This window comes from Sitophilus oryzae, unplaced genomic scaffold (genome assembly GCF_002938485.1).
Source record: "Sitophilus oryzae breed Bouriz unplaced genomic scaffold, Soryzae_2.0 scaffold_1576_pilon_pilon, whole genome shotgun sequence".
In the NCBI taxonomy this organism is placed as follows: domain Eukaryota; kingdom Metazoa; phylum Arthropoda; class Insecta; order Coleoptera; family Curculionidae; genus Sitophilus; species Sitophilus oryzae.
This window is the reverse complement of record NW_022146254.1, coordinates 18,046,998-18,054,110: the sequence shown is the minus strand read 5'-3', so window position 1 is coordinate 18,054,110 and position 7,113 is coordinate 18,046,998. Positions and strand designations below refer to the sequence as shown.

The 7,113-nt window shown below is 33.2% G+C and overlaps 1 long non-coding RNA gene across 1 annotated transcript; it reads right to left on the bottom strand.

The window, feature by feature from the left end:
* Positions 1–3,960: 3,960 nt before the first annotated feature.
* Positions 3,961–5,098, bottom strand: LOC115879388. The gene is made up of 3 exons (XR_004049705.1): positions 5,058–5,098; positions 4,752–5,008; positions 3,961–4,697 (listed from the first exon to the last, which is right to left on the bottom strand). It is a non-coding gene; the product is annotated as an uncharacterized LOC115879388 (long non-coding RNA).
* Between the last annotated feature and the right edge of the window lie 2,015 nt (positions 5,099–7,113).

Sequence of the window (7,113 nt, the reverse complement as noted above, 5' to 3'; positions counted from 1 at the left end):
GTAATTATTATAAATAAATCAACTTCTACAAACTAGTTTTTAATGTTTTACAGGTTCAATAGGAACCCTCCCTAAAAAATTATTTTTCGTTCAATTTTAGGTATAGCCCTTGCAACAGATGTTCTTATATGTACTTGCACATACCGCATGCATTTTTTATTCTTGTTGAGGTGGATTTCACTTTTACAAATAACGTACGTAAGTAATGCCTACAAAGGAAAATATCCCTTGGCGACATGTCCAGGAACCTCGCTCTCCATTATACTGCTCCACCATTTTCAATCCACCTTCCGGAGAAACGATGTTATTAAAAAGAAGTATAAAAAAGACTCAAAAGTCTCTTAATTTAAACCATCTCTTTGAGAAGAATCGAGGTCTTCTTTAAACGATTTTATTGTTTATATTATATTTATATTAACAACAGTAGTTTTTATTTCAGTAATATAAACAATCCTATATGGGTATTTCACCACTGTATTTATATTATTTATTTGATATTCGTTTTTATTATTTTACTGTATTTGATTTTTTTTTCGGCTCCTTGAACTAAGGAGGATGTGACGCAGAAATCAAGAGAAGACTGTGTATAGCACGTAATTCCATGATCAAACTCATTAAAATATGGAAAGATTAAGCCATTTAAATTAGCAACAAACTCAGACTACTAAGCGCTCTAATTTTCCCCATTGCCACTTATGCCTCAGAGACCTGGACATGGATGTTGGCCATGCAACGTAAAATCAATGCTTTTGAAATGTAGTGTTATAGACGGATGCTGCGAATACCGTACACAGCTCACCGTACAAACATTTCAATTCTCGAACAAGTGAATATCGAATCTAGACTGTCAACACTGTCAACATCAATAAATCAATCATATTTAAGATACTTTGGCCACATATCCGGGAACACCAATGGCCTAGAAAATAATTATTTAATTGTGGAGGAAAAAGTGAACGGGAAGTGTCCTAAAGGGAGATCTCCAAACCAATGAACCAAATTATGGAGTGTAAAGGTAAGGAGAAATATCTTCGTGCATTAACAAATGGGTCAAAAATAGGGAAGACTTCTAATGGCGCTGCTGTAGCAAAAACCTAATATTTAAAATATGCGCCAAAAAATTTTAGAACAGTAAATTATTCAAAAGAGATAAATATTTGACGTGAAGGAGCGGGTTGAAATAATGAAAATGAATGATGAAATAAATTATCGATTTTTATTCAGCAGCAATATATAAAAATAATTGTCCAGAGACCTGGACATTGAAGTTAGCAATGAAACGTAAAATCGATGCTTTTGAAATGTGGTTTTATAGACGGATGCTGCGAATACCGTACACAGCTCACCGTACAAACATTTCAATACTCGAACAACTGAATATCGAATCTAGACTGTCGATATTACTAAATCAATCATACTTAAGATATTTTGGCCACATATCCAGGAACACAAATGGCCTAGAAAAACTAATTGTGGAGGGAAAAGTGAACGGGAAACGTCCTAGAGGGAGATCTCCAAACCGTTGGGTGGACCAAATGAAGACGATAATAGGCCATAGTCTGCACGAGGCCAGTACTGCTGCGCAAGACAGAACATGGAGAGACACAATAAATGCGATATAATAATGTCACCATACTCCCATACAGCACATCAAATCACATTTACTATGTGTTTACATTATTAGATGTAGACACAGGGTGACACAATTCCCCCGATGTAAATATGCTACGTTTACACATTGTAGTTCAACACGTATGCACAAAGATTAAACGTCCGCCTCACAATGTAGCCACAGTATAGCATTTACGTATACACAAAGTAAGGGATACACAGGCCGTAGGAGACACAGTGCTTGTGTATTACGTTTAAACTCTCTTTACACATTGCAGTTGTGACAACCGCGTGTATACGTATGTATTTTGCTTCGTATATGTATACATCTTGTGCTAGCTAAAACTACTTCTTATGAGGTTCTTAAGAAGTTCTTTGAAGTGTTTAAATCTTTTTTTTCTGGTCCATTTAGATTTTTAGTATTTCCAAATTAAAAAAAAATATATTGCAGAGCTAACCTCTTTATCTTTATACGAGAATATTTGGAGTTTTCATTCATTGGAGTCAAAATTTGGTAAATTGGGTATCGAGTAAGGGAAGAGTCGCTGCTATAATATTAATAATACTCTTAGGAAGGTGTAACAAGGTAATTAAAAACTTGTGCTTACCTTAAAATCTCTTTTAAACTACACACAAACAGAACATTTATATAGAGCTTCCGAATAATAAAACAATAATGGCTGCTAACACATACCACTCCTAGAAAGGAGAGAGGACACATAAGATACACTTGGTCGGTGTATCTACGCTGAGGCTACCCGCGCGTGCGCACACCTTCATTTCATGCTAGAATGAAGACACAACAGTACACTATTACAAAGTGCCTATATAGATATTTATATTATGTGTATACGTCATATTTTTACAAGGTGTGTACTATAGGCACAACTATGATACGAACTATCACACATACATATGACTTATACATTGTATGTCTCATATACCGACGTCAGATTTCATCATTTTAATAATTATTTGTTACGTTACAAAAAACTCTTTAGAATCTTGAGTGCATACGGTATACAACTCGTAAACACTGTATCACACAATTCTATCAATATAAACCTGCGTGTATCTCATATGTATATGTTAGAACTAGATGAAGACTTAGGTTCACTTTAACATATTTTGTTTCTCATGTGTCTCCCGTGTAGAAACGTAATTTCATTTGGACGTGCTGTATGGGCTCTTATAGAGTAATATGAAGGAGGAGGAGGTATTTGATTTTTCGTATTCAATGTTTTACCACACATCATGCAAATTGCCAAACCAAACTCGTTTTATTTTCGATTCAGGTATTCAATAAACGTCGAATCTTGGAAAATCTCTCGAGTCTGGGGACCCACAAGAACTCTCTTTCTTGATTTTAGCATCACTAAGACGAAAAAATTTAGTATTCAAAAATTAAAATGCTTCACCTGTCTTGTCCGTTGCTTTCACAAACTGTTTGATCAACCCTAGTTTGATGTGCAAAGGCGACAACTAAATATTTTCCTTTGGGACCAAAGTATCTAAACTAGGGACCTAAAAAATTAACTTTTAGTAATTGATAAAAACAAGTATTAGTTATATATAAAAAACTAAAAATATTGATTTAGTTGATATAAGAGGGAGTAGGTCTACTCAAAATGAGGATACATTAAAATACGCAACCAACCGTCCAATCAGATGAAAGAGGTACGTACCCTATCGTTGGGTATTGTGCAATCACGTGATGCTCATGTCGTATGACGGTTAAATCTTTGGTTAGAATTTTTGTTGTTGTTTTTACCTGTTTTTACAGTTTTTACTTTATTTTTCTATTTACATCAGATTTATATTTTGTAATTGCCTATCAGACAATACGTATTTAGAAAAATAATAAGAATTAGGATCGTGTTTTTTTTTAAATCCTGTATATTAATTGGAACCCTTGATAACATTACTGCTTTTGATATAAAAAGTGCATTTTTGATTATTTACTTGGGCTAGGATATTAAAATATCGGTTGGATTGTACGACATAAATAGATGTAGGTATGATTATTTATATATATGTATGTATTTATAAAGCTTACTATCTGATTTGCATTTTCAGTTTTTGATCAGATATTTCATTTTATTTGTGAAATGCCCACAAAAAAGCTTCCAATGATTCAACATCAGTGTGTTTGCTGCATAATGGATCATTCCTGCTGAATTTTTAGATCATTTGAAGACTACACGGAAAAAACCAGATAATATGTTACATTTTCATAGAAATTGATAGCGAGACAATTTTATAGGCAAGTGTTAGCATTATTCGAGGCACCATCAAAGAAAGCAATAATAATATGCTTAGTCCCAGAGATATTACAGCTTAGTTATTTTGCCCTACAGGAGAAAAACCAGAGTAGTTCACTCGTAATTGCATTTTCTCGGCTCCAGTTAAAATGAACAAAGCTGGTTTTTCCTGTGGTCTTCATTTGAAATAACGTAAATAAATGTTTATACATATGTATGTGATGATTAAATTGGTGTTAAGGAAATAAAAATGTTTTTCGATATTAATATATACCTATATATGTATATTTATTTTGAAATAAATTACACTTTTAACAGTTTAATGGAGTTTTTAAAGCCAGTTATAATATTTATATTTTAAAAACTTGAAATCATGTGGATGTAATCACGCATTAAACCACAGACTAACTTATATAAGTCAAAAAGTAGATTTTAGTGTTAACTTTATATAACTTGTAAGTAAAATAATAAATAAAACAAATATGAAAAAACCAACAATTCTAATGTATATATTAAAATACAGTACAATAATAGGTATCTGATACCCTCACTTAACGTAGAATAATATTCTACCCAACTCAATACTATGTCCAACATGAGTTTCAAATATATCGGGCCCTAATCGTTCCTGAAAATAATATTTTTTTACATTGTTATACCATATTCTAAACTATTTAATATTTCAGTCACTTAAAAAGTTAATTTGTATTGAATAATTGTCTACCATTAAAGCAAATTTGGACTAGTATTTTTAATGGGCATATTCTGTGTATGGATATAGGTACTTCCTCCAGATTTTGGGTTCAACCAATTTATTCTTAAAACCTGAAACATCTACGTATAAAAAATAGACAGGTTACTAATTATAATAAAATTTACCCTTAGAATTATACTTCTTTAACAAATAATTTCCATTGGTATACTTTTCCATGACAAGTAATCAACTTCCTAACATTTTTTAATTGATGTAATACTTCCTCATGATGCGAAAAGAAAATCTTTTCTTTAGCACACAAAGGACAAACGATATGTTGGCTTACTTTCAGATTAGTTACTTTTCCATAGATATCCTCATGTCAATTCAAAGACGATGAACATGAAAATGATCATCACATGAAACATCACAAACTAAAAACCTAATAAACAAGTTTATATCGAATATAGAAATAAATTTAGTGTTCTTACCTATTGTCGTCCAAATCCACGTTAATAGATAATTAATTTTTGGATTTTTATCTTTTATTTTTTTAAATATATCTTTCGAACTACTGGTTTTAGTAATTATTAAATTAAACGAACTAAAAAGTCAAAAATAATAAACAATTCTCTTGTCAATTGTCAATTTTCTCCAGGCACCGAACATTATCGATAACGCACGATCTACGACGATTACTCCTTTGATCTGATTGGACGGTTCAATGACGGTTGGTTGCGTATTTTAATGTATCCTCTCAAAATGAGGTAACTTTGGCAACACTGGGTACCACCCTTTGGTACGGCAGCTCTATCCGAAACAGTCTGTAAAATCTTCGCCGAAGTCGCAGCGACGACGCACCTGCGGTCCTGGCGGTACCTTTCATGTCCGCTTTAACGAATGACCATTGATAAGGACATCAAGGGTGAAGCGTATTTTTTATTCGGCCATTCTCGTGTTCCAATAGCGTAGAACTGATTTTTTCTTGACAGGAAAAATGTGAATTTGTATGTCAATCGATTCAAAGACGCATTTTTTAAATTGTATATTTTTATTGAATTACTTTTTACGTAGTAGAAGAAGGATTTTATAGAAGCCGCATCAGCTGCTGGGCCATTTAGCGGCATTGATCAAATTAAAATTAAATTAAACTATATTAATGAACCCAAACCCGATGCCCTAATTAATTGGAAAAAAGAATGTAGGTTATTAGCATCAAGAACGGAAGCCAGATCGCCATTCAGACCAAATGATTGTCTTAAGTTATTGAAGGAGGGACATTCTATTAGGAGGTGGTACACTGTTAATTGGTTGCCACAATGAGAGCAGTTGGGCAATGGGTCGCCTTTTAAAAAGAGCCGATTCCAAATGATTTCGTCACTTCTGGACAGTGACCGAACTACAGAAACTTGAAAGAATTGAGGTTTACATTCATATAGCTTATTTGAATCTCCGGTCACTTCCCACTCTGCCTGGATACCACTTTTTATTGTGGTTTTGTTTTAAAGAAATTTAAGTTCAGAGTTAGAAAATGCAAGTGGTATAAAATCTCCATCATTTGCCGCAGTCTTAGCAATCTTATCAGCATCTTCATTACCTCTTATACCTACATGGCTAGGAATCCATCTAGATCCACAGCTGAACCTTTAGATATTGACGAGTGATGCAAGTCAAACGGTTTAACGGCTAGAGGATGTTTTGGTGATAATTCGTTTAGGCATTGTAATGCATTTAGTGAATCTGAACATATCACCCATTTGGAAGGAGGTAGGTTGGAGATTATTCTTAGTGATTCCTTAATAGCAAAAAGTTCGGCAGAAAGGATGCTGGTGGTAGGAAGTAAGCGATATTTATAAGACATATTGATGCCTTCTAACGAACAAACGAAGCATTTTTGTAAAGAGGTAAATTGTGTCCAATGCGCTTATTTTGATTCCAAAAAAAACGTAGTAGTTTTATGTCCACGGAATATTGGGACACCATGTATTTGTTTTTGTTTGTATTACCGACATATTATTCGTAAAATTTCACTTGGTTTCCTTCATTTCTTTAGTAGTTAGTGTAATGTTTAAGAGTATATACCGGGTGTTGCATCGTCGAGCCGGACATAGGAAATCCCATGTAAATTTTAATGGGGTCAATTATTGGCTTCCCTAATTATTTTAGAGAAGAATTCTATTTAGGTTTATTGAAGAGCACTAAAACCCACATTCAAAAGAATAACTTTAGATATTTTTGATTAGCTCGTTTACGAGTTATCGCCGATTTTTTAAATATTTCTCCTTTCTTATGGCCCTGTATTTACGTATTAGCACCAGTCAAGGTAAAAGATAACTGTCAAATGAAGTTGTCATTTCAGAAATTTATCCATTTAGTGCTTTATTATTATTGAAAACTCATACCTACGTCGAAAATATTAGCCATGCATTACACTACCGAAGAAAAAGTATTGATGATTAAATGGTATTATCAAGGAAATAGTTATCAAAAAGTGTCGGACCCCGGAAAAAGGTCTACAATCGCAAGGAATATCCAGAGATTTGAGAC